Source organism: Galendromus occidentalis, unplaced genomic scaffold, assembly GCF_000255335.2.
Source record: "Galendromus occidentalis unplaced genomic scaffold, Mocc_1.1 scf7180000077451, whole genome shotgun sequence".
NCBI lineage: Eukaryota > Metazoa > Arthropoda > Arachnida > Mesostigmata > Phytoseiidae > Galendromus > Galendromus occidentalis.
The window spans coordinates 1,086,346-1,101,205 of record NW_003805439.1 but is presented as its reverse complement, the minus strand read 5'-3'; the positions used below and the strand labels follow the sequence as shown (position 1 = coordinate 1,101,205).

General features: G+C 51.6%; 1 long non-coding RNA gene across 1 annotated transcript; it reads left to right on the top strand.

Moving 5' to 3' along the window:
• The first annotated feature begins 631 nt into the window (after positions 1-631).
• On the top strand, positions 632-8,397 carry LOC100902991 (uncharacterized). Its single transcript, XR_145499.1, has 3 exons — positions 632-777; positions 7,894-7,935; positions 8,053-8,397. It is a non-coding gene; the product is annotated as an uncharacterized LOC100902991 (long non-coding RNA).
• Positions 8,398-14,860: the final 6,463 nt, after the last annotated feature.

Below are 14,860 nucleotides of genomic sequence, written 5' to 3'. Positions count from 1 at the left end.
CCGAAAGCCGCCTCGGTGAGGGCCAAGATCGAGAGAGTCATCCAGATGAATACTGGCCTCGCCAGATTGACTCAAATCGAGAAGGCGCTTCGAGGGGAGCAAGTTGACGACGGAATTTCTGAGCTGTCTGTTGCAGATCTGTCGCCTCATAAATACGCTCCCTTGGTGAGCGTTGATGTTGAGCGATCCTTTTCTCGATACAAGGAGATTCTCTCGGACCGCCGTCATTCGCTGACATTAGAAAATTTGAAGTATCATTTAATACCGATGTGCAATCTCACGAACGATGAATCATGATTTTGTCTCAAATAAAGTTCTGAGCGTTCCGCGCCACCACAAATCATAAAACTGCTGGCATTCTTCTACTTCTCCTTCTTCCACGCCCACTTCTCAATTTTAGGAGCGTGTTCCTTCTCGATATATTCTTCGATCTCTCCCTTCTCAATCCGTATTTCGCCTATCTCAAGCACCTTCTCCGCCTATTTCGCCTATCTCAAGCACTCTCTCCGCCTATTTCGCCAGTTTCGCCTATCTTCGTCGAATCGAGGTGCTTATTTTGCCTATTTTTGAATGCCTGACTTGCATACTCTTGGGTGCTTATATCGCCGATTCTATTCCGCCTAACTTCCAGGCACTAGATCATCCCCGGTGGACGACCGGTGGCATTCCTACTTCGTCGCACTTTCTGCAGCGGTGAGCTCAGAAAGCTTCCCGCATCATAAGCGTCCGTAGCGTCAGAAGCAATTCAACGAATTCAAAATCGCTTTCTGGTGGCTGGTAAGTCGCGAACCGAGAAAAGTGTTCTTTCTACTATGCGAGGACTTCCGGAGTCGATCAACGACAGGGCCGATGAAAGGAGGGGCATCGCCAATAAGCCGTAGTTCGAGTTTACTCGCTCATACTTCCTCGTAGGTTTCAAGCGAAAGCGATTACCGACTTTCTTTTTTGCGCCTCGAGCTTCTTCTGTAAGCATAAGGACAGGAGCCACGGGTAGAGATGCCTGATGAGCTGCTTCGTCTCAGAGCGAACCCTTGGAATTTGTTGGTATCGATTTCGCTCTTCACCGAGAGTGTCTCCTCGGTGAATCTGAAACCGATTATCAGACTTTCGTGGATTCCGGTGATTCTTGTCGTCGTTCCCGAGCTGTCGAAGAATATCCTAGCCGCATGCCCATCATTCGTGTTGCCTGATCCTAGCCTTGTTTGGCCTTCGACCAGGAGACCAGGTACGGATTCGTCCCGGAGAGCCGTCTAGATGTCTCTCGACCTATTCAAGTCGAACAGCTTTTTGAGCTGTTGTGACTGTTTCGGCCGGAAGCTCCGTGTTGTCGGATAGAATTAAAAAAATTACAAGCTCCGGATCAAAGCGTTAAACGTGTGCAGTTCAGAGCTGTAATTCCCTCTCACATCTGGAGCGAAAAGAGTGACGTCCGGTGACTGTTTCGTTGTAGCACTGAGGATGAAACAAACCCTTGTAGAGTTGACGCCTGTCAGGTTGTGACGAGATACCCGTCGAAGATTGTCCAGACTAATCGTTGCTGCACGAGTGGTTCACTACAATTGATAAGTAAGTTCATCTGAGTGAGATTTGACTGCGAAATTCTCTTCTATGATGATCTTACGTATTTCATCGTAGAACGCAAACTAGTGGGCGACAGAGACGTACCTTTCCTCATAGTGGAGTCTCATGCCGCTGGGCACTGTGATCGGTCCCCGTGACGTGAAGCTCTATGAGAACGAACGAGAATATGAATGAGCTCCTCCTGTTATGAAGAGGATCATTGGACTTCACTTAGTCATAACTAATAAGTGTGACCCCCACGGCCATCGCTAGCCCACTGGGACAGGAGGATGAAGTTGGTCAACGGAATTGTGTGAAGAGATCGACGGATTGATTCCTCAATCTGTCGGCTGAGATGGGTTGTGAATTCTTCGCAGTCGACCAGGACCCCTCGCTTCCAGCCCTCTAAGCCTAGAACGTAGTCGGTAAGATCATCCGACCCCGCATTCTTCGAGGTATCGGAGCATTGCTTGGCGAACTCTTTGCGGTCAGCAAAGGGATCTGTGATATTCGCAATGGACAGATCGCCTCGCTCTCTTTCGCTGCTTTCCACGAAATCACGTCACAGTACCGATTAACGACTCACGGGCGATGATTCAGCACGGGGCTCGCTAGCTCCCAGACAGAGTTCAGTAGACGACTCTGGAACCGTCGTCAGTAGCCAGTGCCAATGGAATCGGGAGCCCGCCTTCATATGGTCGGTTTGATGTATCATGCCCTCAAGTACGAAGGAAAGCTCATCGCGAACGGTTTTCACTCATTCTCGCCAGCTCCCGTTTAAATTGTAATCTAGGATGTCCAATCAATCGCGCTTCATTGGAAAAGGCCGCGAATCTTCCTGAGCGCTTCACTTTAAAAAGGGGCGACGTGTCCGAGAGAAGTTAGCCGCGACGTGTCCGGGAGAAGTTCGCCGCGATTCCGAAAGCGGTCTTTCGCTCTCGCTATTCGTGCGGGACGGATCCGGATCTCGAAATCCGACGACAGATGTCGGTAATCGGAGGAGCCTCCCCGATGGGCAACTCTGGATTACGCTCCTTGAATGGGGAATATATACCGGCAGGATAATTCCAGTGCGGCATAAGAGTCTCGTGCCGAGCGATATTTTGCCCAAGTAAAGCTCTTCCGGTGGTTTCCCGGGAAACAAGGCCCTTAGCGCAAGCAAAGCGCGGGAAGCGGTTATCAGCTGATGGAAACTGAGTCTTTGAAATCGACTCACAAAAAAACGGACTTGGTACTTCTGGGTGTCGTGTCCAGATGCCGCTTTGAAGGTTCGCATGCTTTCAAGGAAATGAGAGAGCAATCCCTGGCTCGCAACAAATAGCAACGCTTTCTTCCTAGCCCTATACGCATCCGTACCCAATATCTACTTCTAGTGTAAGCTCCACAACGTGGCAGGAGTAGCGATTAATTGAGAAGTGGAAAACGCATAACATTCTCCCGGGCTCCCGAAAAGATGGCTGGAAAGAGGCCCTGCGAGGGAATTCCGCTGGAGCGGAATATCTATCTCTCCAAGGAAGATACTCAAGAGTCTCTCGAAGGATTTCCGAAACCATCAAAGGGCGCACGTGCTCTGATAGGATTTAAGCCCCGCTGAGCCTCCGACCAGGGTTATCCGATTCAGATAATAAGAGGTGCTCCTAGGAACGGAACTTTTCTGCCTTCTGCCGCGGTGTTTCGACCCATCATCGGATTTTTTCCCCAGTTGTTCTTATAAGCATCGTGCTTGCCGGCGGACTTTCCTAACTTATCATGTCCGGTCCCCGGAGCATCAAAGAATTCGTGTCTTCCTCATGTCGAGCGAGCCCGCCACGATAATCACAATGCTGGTGATTTTTTTTTGAAAACAGATGAATCGATTCCTTACTCTATCGAGCTGATTGCCGCCTCTGCTGATAAAGTTCGGAAGCCGAGTGCTCATGATGAGGGCTGAAGATTTTTCGCGGACCGCCGTTTCTCCGCGAATTTTCGCGGAAGTTTCCGGCTACTCCTCTTAAAGTTTCCATGGAGACCACGAATTACCGCGGGAAATTTTCATCCCTACTCATGATCCATAAGGAATGTCGCTAAGAGGCATCCCCCGGTCAGCTGCATCCTGGAGCCAGACTCTGTACGGTGGCGGGAGCCCTCGCACGACAGCTGCTGGAAGCGCCTCCTGGGTTCGGTCGTGAAGTCTTGGCCTGAGAAGAGGTGATATAAGCCACGATATCGACAGCTGGCAGAGGTATCTCATGGGGAGCGTTGCGTAAGATTAGACGAGGAGGGTTTTTCTCCAGATGGAACGATTCTCTCCGAAACTGGGGGATGAGGTGCTGGAGAGGGATTCGCAGCGTAATTTCGCGGAAAATCTTCGTGTACCTTAATCAGCCACATCAACTCTCCTTAGTCCCATCGGCGCTCCCAACGGCGCTGTTGTCATGTTTTCCTCCGGCGTCGATGAGAGAGAGAGAGAGGGTATGCGATCGATTCTTATTGAGGATCATCATTGGGAGCTGAAAGCGCGAGGGTCCGATTCTGCAAGAGAAAACCTCAGAAAGCCGAACCTTCGAGCGTCTGAGGCATGGGGACCTCAGACTTGAGCGGGATTTTACCGGGGTGAACAAACTAAACCTACTGATGCGAATTCGATGCTACTCATGTAAAACGCCTCGGCCTCAGTGGTGGCGTCAGCAAACGGCAGTCAAGAGAAAAATCTGGTGATTGAGGTTGCTCGACACACAACCTCTCGTCTCAGGATTCCACAATTGAATTTGGAGGTCGCGGTCGGCCAGGCGCCTTGGTCGAGGAACGGGTCTTTGCAATAGTTGGAGCCGCCAGACTTCACATATCATGAGGAATCCGCTCACGGAGGGCTTTCGGCACCGTTGACATTGTGGGAGACGTATCCGATGCCTTTTCCACCAACAATAAGCTTCGGTTCTAAAGGGGGACATGCGAGTCCGGATTGGCAGTGGGGCGGACGCGCACTAAATATCGCGAGTCCTAATAAAGGTCCTGCGTTCCTATCGGTTCGGAGCTCCGAGCCAACCGATCACGATGGGAGACGGATGCGGCTGCTTTGACCCGGTCGTCGACGTACTTGTCGCTGGAGAAGTCGCGGTGGTGTCTGTCTGGTCAGCGCTCTAAGTCTTCCGAGTCTTGGAAGTCTAAACTTGGCGAATTTGCATGATCCAATTTGGCGCTGAGCCGGGTGATCGACGTCTCTCTATATCCTTCGAGTTGGTTGTTGAATTCCGCCACGCGATGTCTTCCGCGGCAGCTAGAGGGGGATTCTCTGCTTCCGAGGGATTCTCTCAATCAGGCGCCTAAGGGAGAGACTTCATCGTGAAAAAAGAGGTGCGAGCGCTCCACACAGCTACATGCTCTTCGAACAAACGTTGCAGCCCAATGAGCTGAAATAACAATTAGCAATCTTTCACTAGAGTCCCAGTCCGGCGAGAGATTTGCGAGCCCAGTCTTCTCGTATCAAGACAAACCGAAGGCTCCGACCATCTGCTATTTGGGTGTAAAAGACTATTGGTACCGTGCTTCGTGGTCCGGCCAGCCCGAGAGGGAAATATCCCATTTTCGGAAGCCTCGACACCAGCTGGTTCGATAGACAATGCCTGAGAATCCCGTCACATCGAACGCGAGAATTTCGGAAAAGATACTTGTCCCGGCTCCGTATGTTTCCACTCTTCGGTGACGCTGCGCCCCCGAGCACTGCCGTTTTGGTGTTCCATCTGCGTTGAACGATTTCTTTACTCGGAGAAGGCTAAGGGGTGGATTGTGCCATGTTCGGAAATTTCGACGTTGTGCGCACGTCTGCTTCGGCAATCGCGAACAGCCCTCACCGAGAAATTTTATGCGACAAAATCGTGGAGCATGCTCTTTCGCAGCTCCAGGAGACGCAATATCCCCGATCATATGTCTTACTCCGGGGTTCCTGAAACATTATATGTGAAGGACACCACCGAAGTTACTAGGACTCGACGGTTTCCGCTGTTGTAGAAATGAGTCAGTGGAGGTCTGCTCTTTTGCAGATGAAGGAGCTTGACGAAGGGTCTGCTGCTCGGTCATGAGGTTTTGAATCTCTTCCGTCGGAAATTAGTTCGCATCGAGCTCGGTGTGAGGCCTCGGGTGTTCCTTCCACTTCTTCGGAGCTGCTGCAGTCGATCTGACGCGAAGCCTGATTGTAGCCTCCTTTTTCCGCTTCCATCACACAATCGTCGCAGAGCCAGTCTCCCGGCAGCCGTTGCCCCTGCCGCGGGGCGGCTCCCGACTCGTCTATTCATTGGAGCAATGAGCAGCCAGTGAAGGGGAAGATGAGATTCACTTTAATAATTTTTAGGTTGGCGAGGAGCGTGAAGGCGCCGCGAGGGCTTACTTTTAGTCACCCCGGCTGGGTTGATACTGCAGAATGATAACGCCCACTCCTCCGTGTTCCTCCGGGGGCGGGCTCGGGTGTGAGCTATCAATGGAGACGAGAGAGTGTTTTTAATATCATTAAAAATCCGAACGCCACACAATGGGAGAATGAAACGAGTACAAGATAAAACAAAGAGTAATCTCCGCTGTCAGAACAAGAACAAGGAGACTCGAATTGGACAGGACAACTTCATCGGAGAGATCCCTCTCACTTTCCGTCGCTTTTCAGCGATCAATGTCCTGTCCGCATGCCGCTGAGCATCCAATGACATGTCATCACACAGACGCTCGGATTTCGGAGACACCGAATTCGATAGAAGGAACACATACGTCGGTTCGTCCATTCCGGCTGATGGTTCGGATATGAACCGTACTAGATACGTTCCATTAGACGCTTTTCGTGTGATGAATCGCGCAGAGTTTCTGCTAGTTCCGGGACTTTTTCTCGATACTTCGCGAGCCGATCACGGATGGCCTGACTTGATCATACGAGAATCCCTCAAAGCGCAATCCTAGGAGCCGCAGCAGTGCCAGGATCCCGTCGGGTTTTACGCGGAGTTCCTTCAACGATTCCCTGATCTATCCTAAGATTCTTGCATGTTCTCACTCGTATACGAACATCTTACTGCGCCGCGGGCGACACTTCCCCACTCACCGCACTGAACAAAGAGCGCCGATAGCGAGGGCGTGCTCTTCCAGCTTCGTCGATGACTTATCGTAGAGTTCCCAAGCCTTCCTCATCATTCCCCTGATAAGCGAGTCTAGAAGCCCGGTTAGTCCAGTTCGCTCCCTGGTCCGGTGTGAGGTCGACTCTCGCGATGGAATTTCCCGGGATCGATCGTTCCTAAAGAACAAACGCCGCTGGGGGAGGAGTGGTTCCGGAAGAAAACCTCTTCTCTCCTAGGAAACCTCCATGAGATATTGGTTCTCCTCATTTCCTCCACTCTTCATCTCCGAGAAGTTCCGCACAAAGCCATACTCAATGTGTGATTCCTATTCTGGTGGTGGCCGCTCCGGGCCTCCTGCGAATTTCTACTATGGTCACGAGTCTTCACGAAAGATTCGCCCTCGGAAAGGTACCTGATTATACCTGCTGACCATCCTCGATCGGGGGAGGGCGTGGGGATTCCTTAATTGATTCCGAGTTCCGACCCTGGGGATACGTTCCGCGAATTATCTGTCAGACGTCCTGTCCGGAAAGCTCCTGCTGATGCGTCGCGATGAGGTCATTCGAGAGTGGATATCTTGATTGCCACCGTTCACAGTCATGCGTATGAGGAACGAATGGGGCGAATAGCTCCCCTATTGCACGCATGGGGGGGGGGTTCCTCCCAAAATGGAGCCTATGAGGGTTAGATCATCCTCATACGCGAGAATTCGAGTTACGTATTGCTCCGGTATCATGGCAGAATCCTCGGAAGCTGATCGGCCTCAGCTTCCGAACCCGCATTCAAGTTCTATACTTTGGATGTAGACCTTTTGATCCTTGAGGCTGGGTTCCCGTGAGCTTCTTTAGTCTATTCTCTCATTTCTGCCGAGCCATTCGGCATAGGTTACAGTCATGCGCGCGGTCGGTCGGGCATCCGACGACCGCGTAATTAGGCTGGAATATAGCCACGCATGCCTCTTGAGCAGATTCCTCGGAGCGTGAACTCATTTCCTCGACGCTCCTAGTAAGGTTCTCTCATAAATTTGCCTACTTGTAATTTGTGCCCGGTCCCTGAGTATCATTTCCAGAATTATGGTCACGATTATGGACTCAAATGTGCAGGAAGTGGTGCGATCTCGGACCTTGGATTACCTATTAAGAATCATAATTGCGAAGACAGTCGCAAATGAGCGAGGAAGTAATTCAGACTGCGAAAGCGGTGTGCTCGACAGTCTCAACCGCCTTTCTGAGTTGGCTCTAAATTCTGTGCTCTTTCAAAGGGATGGCATCGCTTCCAACACTCCTCAACAACATGAAACTCAGTGAGTGATCATTCCAGATGCTCATGAGCTCGTGAGCTAATGCGCTGTTTCGGAGTCCACCGGGATCCGCGGCTCACCAACAATCATGCTCGATCACCCTGGAATCCTTTATTTCAGTTTATGTCCTCTTCCTGATTGCGACCGCCATGGTCATGGTCCAGGGAGCCTTTTTGGACACCGGATCCGAAATCAGCGGTCGTCAGGACCAGGCTCGACCAAATCGCGGATACTCAATACCAGGGGACTTTCATGGCCCGGGCCTCGTGGACTTCATCATGAATCTTCTGTTAGGACGGGATCTCGACTACGCGCCGACAGACCCACCAATAGAGTATGAATAGTGAAACTTGGCTATGTTTCGGGACGCACACCGTTTGCATCATATACCCGAGCGGGGACTTATTTCGAAGCTTTAATCAGCACACTAAAAGCTTTTCCTTGAAATAAAACATCTCAACAGAAGTTTGAGCATCCCCCTCCCGATCCCGATCCGTTAGAGGTTTTCGCATTCGAAGGGGTACGATTTCGATTTCGCTCCGCGTGTCGATCGATGCAGAGTTGTAGAGCACTCCCCCCCGTTTTGACGGCTCTACTGAACCGAATCCCGTGAACCATCCCGAACTGAGGATCGAGACTGATTCCTCGCTCTCCCGGAGATTCGTCGGCATGCGCCCCTTTGTTCCGATAGCATTTATCCAGCACATCCGTTGAATTTCATCGGGTTCAACCTGATTCAGTGGTCTTTCCAACCGAGAGCTCTGTTGAGAGGTGTTCGAAACAGACCCGAGGTGAAACTTTCAAAAAGTCTTCCGCACTCCGTCGGGGATCATCGCCCGAGGACATCAGAGTGACGCACTCAATCGAACGATGATGTCCCCTGATCGGGATTTTAGTTCGGCATCCCGGTACCAGTAGCGTAAGAAGTTGAGAGCGGGTGGCGTTGCGGCCCGGGTGGCACGTTCTCTGGCCTCTCGGGGGCAGCATCCTAAGGTTTCGCTTCAGGAATAAAATTCCCGAAAGGAAAAGCGGCGAGGAGGGGCATATTCCTCGACTTCGCTCGAAAAACAGAGAATTCCGAATGACCGCTTCGCTCCGAGAATTCGTGCCGACTCGCTAGTACTGTGTCCGTATCGACTCGAAGGGTGTCGGGCCTCAAGCGATTAAATCAGACGATTCTCTTCCGGAGAGCTTCGCCGGAAGGATAGAAAGGTCGAGAAAGAGTCGAGATGTTGTGTCAAGCTGCTTTCCCATCATGTTCCCCCTGACGCTCATTGAGAGCGCTTGCCACCACGGCTCCAATGCTGGTCAATCAGGACTCCCGGCTGGGTTCCGGCAGCCCTCGTAGAGCTGATGTTCTGCTTTGGCTGACCCATCCGGAATTAACATCTTGAGCTAGTTATTCAAGCGAGAGTTCGAGAGGCGAGACTTCAACTCGTCATGATTCATCCAAGATGACGATGATACACACGGAGCGAAATCCACCCTCTGAACTCGACCTCTAATGGCTGACTTCGACCATCTCTCGGTCTCGCGTCAGGGACTCGCCGTCCGCTTTTCCGATGAGCTCGCAATCTCATGATAGGTCTCTCGCGGAGAATCGCCGTGTTTCGAAAGCGCGGAATCCGAAAGAGATGAAGAGTCTCTTTCTATGGTCACAAATTACCTACATTCGGACTCGATCAGTGAGTTTCTCCCCGGACACGGATACCGCCTGTAAAGAGGGTCCGCTGACGCTGCACTGATTCATTATTCCTCCGGGCTCGAAAAATGTGACTCTCTCGGGAGGTCGAGAGGGTACCAGCGAGCAGGTTCTGCCGAGAAATCAATGAGCATCGGGAAGAGTCCTAGCCAACATCTAATTCACTCCCGGAATGCGCTCGGAGGGCTATGTTAGGGATATCGGGGAGTGAAAACTACTCGATCCGTGCGACAGACAGGTTCGCATCAGCTCGGGTAGAGTATCATGTGAGAGTCAGCGGAATATGCGGCGCGTCCGAGACATACTTTCCGCGCCTTGGAGTCTGAGGACTAGTTATCTTCTACAGGTCCTACCTGCCGTTGAGTTTTCACCATCGCGGCGACGACCGTAGACATGGGGCTCAACAGGATCCCGGTCCAGGGCTTGGAGATTGTGAATCTGAGCTGACTGAGTATGCTGAAGTGTATCCTCGAGGAACAATGAGGGCCCGAGAACGATCAATAATCAGCTTTGTGGGGAAGGATCTCCCTCCTCATGTCTTTCGTTCCGACATGCGCGCTCAGATGTAGGTATTTGTTTCTACTTTTACTTTCCGCGTGGCGTAGCATAGTTGGGCCACATGGAGCTCGATCTGTGTTCCATCGGAATCGCTTCGGAACGCATTAAGGCTGGCATCTGTGGCTCTCCGGAACTCGCAGTTTGTTTCCAAATGGATTTGATGATTCTGACTACTGAACTCAGTCGAATATTGAGTAGTGGTAATTCAAAAATAGCCACATCTGACAATCTCCCTGCCATCATTCCGACATCCTGCCTCGGACACAGGGGAGAGACCGAAAGTTCGCGGGCTCATTTTCTCCCTTAGAAAGAAGCCGAATCCTCAGAAGATTGGGGCCGACGTCATTTACATATGTATGTACCGTAGTAATCCGGAGATTCCGAGCTCTCGCAATGATTTCCAGACAATGGGGCGAGTTATTCGACATATGACTCCAGGTGATGATTGATCCTTCTCGGATCCCGCGCGGGACCGTCTCCGCTGACTGGACCGTCATCGTCGCAGACCCGAGGAGATGAGACCTCGCCGGGCGTCGATCCGACGTGGACTTATATGAGTGCATACTTCTGCGGCCGCCACCGTATTTCCCGATTCCGATTGGAGATTCTCTTCAGCCTGAGAGCAGACTTCCATAGAAGGAGCTTTGCGATTTCGAAAGATTCGGACCCACAGGAACGAGGCGGAATGGTAATAATGACCTCGGCGACACCTCTGTCTCGTTCTGTCATGATTCTGCTGATGTCCGGAGTGTTGGACTCAGGATGAGGTCGTTCTTCAGAGTCAGGTAAGATTGGTGGAATCGTCAAATTATATTGAATGTGTTTCTTGCTTTCCGCGGCGTTCCGACGAAAAGGCCCCCTGGAACAAAATGCCCCGAATACTTTCCGTTAGGTCGTCAGCGGTGCCCCTCCCAGCGAGCAGTCTGACAGAGCCGAAGTCGAGGCAGCGAGCGATCTCCCCGAGACCGATTCTATCTCACATACCAAGCGTCATTGAAACTTGCAGAGCAGGAAGTAGCGCCTTCCAACTCGTTGGGCTTCAAGTCAGGAGGAGCGACTATCGAGGCTCCTTTCCGGAGTGCTCGTATCAGCGACGGCGGCACTATGAAGCTCTTCAATCTAACCCACAGGTCGAATCCTTCTTTTGATTCTTCCCATATAATGGTCAGGAATAAGTCTGAACATGGCCGAACTCAATCATTCCATCAGAGTCCCGCGCTGAAACCACTGGCGCGAGGATAACAAGGTCAAGGGAACTGCTGGGAGCGATTGCAGGGTTCGCTGCCCCGGCCGCTGATGCGAACTATTGATTTCGAAGGTCTCCCCCAAGCCTGAGGGCTGACATCAGAAGGAATCGCGGAATTTCATTACGGCCATCACACAGAGTCGATGACCTCCGGGTTCTCTCGGAAACCTTCTCAGAGGAGTCTTTGCATATCGTCGCTCGTAATCGTTGATCGCAGAAGATCATACGTTCCGGTTCACAAATTATTGGTGTTTCCGGTCAGTTCAGAACGTACCCGGAACCCGCCGCTCTCTCATCCTATATTACTCCGGAGAGTACTGAAATGATAATTGTTCGCAAATCGGTCTTCTCTGGAGCGAATTAGACTCGGGTGCTCAAACTCTCGCGAAATTCATGAAAGATCGCTGCGCGACCCCCCACGAAGAGGGATTGCAAAGCCCCGCTTCTTGCATCGAGAAGCGTCGCGGGATGATCGTTCCGATGAAGGGATCCCGAATCTGAACCCTTCATCGGAACGCGCCAGTCGTCCGAACCCTCATCGTATGGAGCCGCATGCTCTTCTCTAAAGGCGTACGAACTCATTCCGTTGGAGCCTGTTCGGATGCTCGGCATGTGCTCCTGAATGGATACAATAGTTGTTTGTGCGAACTCTCCGATTCCATTCGAAGAAGTTTCCCGAACCTGCGACCACTACTCTGACGTCGTCACACAGACCTCGCGGGAGTAATTTTGCTACTCTTTGATGCATTTCGAAAAATATCGCGAAGCACTTGTCTATAGAAAGTAGAGTGTAGAGTGATATTCCCTGTGACGTTGATCCTAGGAAACTCACTTTCCTGCGGGAAATTCCCAGACTTTCCAGCGGAGCGACCGAGATCGTAAACTTGAGGCTTCCCGGAATTGATCTCATCATTCTGACTGAGTGGGTCGTTAATGCGCCCTGAACTTTATGGTAGAGTTCTTGGCAGAGCTCCTGTCATTTATGCGCGAACGTATTCCGGACGCGTACCGCCAGCGCTCACTCATGGATGGATCCGCGCCTCGTCCGGGGAATCTGGTGTTACGAAAGGTGCTCGCGAAATCCTCAGGAAGCCTAGAGAATGATGATAATCCGACCTCGATAGGAATGATTCTCCGACGGAGAATTTCAGCCTGACGCGAGGGTAACCCTCCCCGCGAAGCAGTGCACAAAGAGCTGCTTTGGCTCGGCTGCGTGTCCGCCGGATGTCGACTCCCTATCAATCCGTAGGTTCGACCCTTTGACATCGACTAATGATGAGCCATTAGTTATCGATTCTAGTACCTCATTTCAGTCAGTATCCCTCGCAAGCTTAAGATGAGAGGTCGCAACCTTCATCGTCGAGTACTAATTCCCCGGAGTTGATTGAAAACGTCCGCTCTGTCCTCGCACGCGAGGAATCCCTTGGAAAGTAGGAGGGATTCGCGACTCCGGGGTCAGCGTCAAGTCGAGCCGGTATACGAGTGGATTACTCATTTGGGACGCAGACGAGACACCTCTAGCGAACGCTAAAATCGACGGCATCGTGTATTGGATCCGAGAATTCTATGGAGTCGCGTCATTTTTCAAGGATCCTTCTATCGTCCTCGCAGAGGATTCCTAGCGGTGCCGGATAACCTCGTAACCTTCAGAAGGCTAGCCCTCGTCGGCAAATCATCCGCAGATTCGCTCCTCTGAAGTGCCCTCCCAGGCCGCGGAAGGCGGCGTTTCCAGCTTAGCCTTCTGGCGGCAAGCTTCGGAAGTCGGCGCGGATACCGGGGCAATCGTACGGACGAGAGACGGCTCGACTCCGCTAAGCCCTAGGCAACAGAACGATAAATCATCCCCGGGACCTACATGCACGGGTGCAGGAACATTCGGCTGTAGTTTTCTCTCCGCCCACCGGCAGCGAGCGAACAATCCGTCCTTTATGCACAATAAAAAGTTTTCTCATCAACAGAGAAGCCCCGATGCCGGATCAGTGGGGGCCCCCTCATCGATATCGCGGATTCTCTCTAGCCTCGCTCTAATTCCATGCAAAGGGCTGGATATGCAGTTTCCTCGCCACTCGGTGGAAATTCTAGTCCAGGATTGCATCGATACGAGTGGATAACCTCGGAACACTGAAGGTCTCTGGCAAGTGAACTCCATCTTGACACATGATCACATGTGGAGTCTGTGCGGCGATTTCCGCACCCACTCATGGCTTGAGTCGGAAATCAGGACAATGATACCGAGCTGATTATCGGAGCTTGTGGAGTCAGAGTATACGAATATGTCAAGGGACCAAACCCTCTCGGGATGAAGCTATACCCGACCGATCACTACAGTGTTATACATGAGACCCGAAGAAGGCCTGACCTCGAGAACGGGGTCCCTGTTTCAGAGCAAATTATCAGAGAAATCAAAGACTTTTCCACCAGCGACAAATCGGCTGTTCTTGTAGCGAGGATCCGAAGCTGAGGAGCAGACTCACAAGTTACAGGTTGAAATTCGATACCTACTGCTACCAGGCTCGCGAAGAGGAATACCCATGTTTCTCGAAAGTCCTGAGCCCTAACAAGGGAAATACGGGACAATGGCGTCAGTCAGCTTGTGCTTAGCGGATGAGTGCATTTTGGAATGACCAACTCATTCCGTATCTTTCTCTGGTAGGCCAAGAGCTTACGAGAAGCAAAGATACTCATTTGCGGACCATCATGAAAGCAAGGCGCATTAGGTTGCCTCAAAAATTTTTGATTTAAATCGAAGCCTAAGCAACAGAGCGCCTTCGCGAACGAGCCTCCAGCCCCTCGCGAACTGCGTAACCCGCGCATTCATCGATATTCCTCTCATCAAATTACAGCTTTGAAAAGTCGGACGCGATCGATTTTTCGCCTGCAGATCCGCGGGAATTGCCACAGAGAGTCTATCGAATCGCACCTGTTCGCTCTGTTCCGGCGTCTCTTGGTCTCGAATGGAACTCGAGGGCGGAGGGAGGGGATGCCCTCCAGTCGGCTTCTTCTCATAACAAGTTTTCCTCCTTTTAATCATGGTGCTTCCAGTCAGCTCCTACTCGAACCTTGCTTCGATTCCATAAATGGAGCAGCTGAGGCTTATGCTCCATAACGGCGCGGCGTCAAATGGGTTCCGTATTCCGGTCCACTCTGAGCCGAAGACAAAAAAAGCCCCGTACAGGTACACCTCGAGAGCCTCGCTACAAATTTCACGAATATTTCGCAAGAGCCGAAACGCCTCCTGGATGGGAGGCTTTCGCGGTAATATTCTCTGAGCGAACACCTCCGGCCGTGGAGCGCTCATTTAAAAACACGTTGGATGTCAATAGGAGACTCCAACTTGCTTTTCCGGGCCTCGGCACTTCGTTTCACTAACACCCTCGACGAAGTTTGTTTGCCGTCTCACAGCTATCGATGGTGCAACGCTC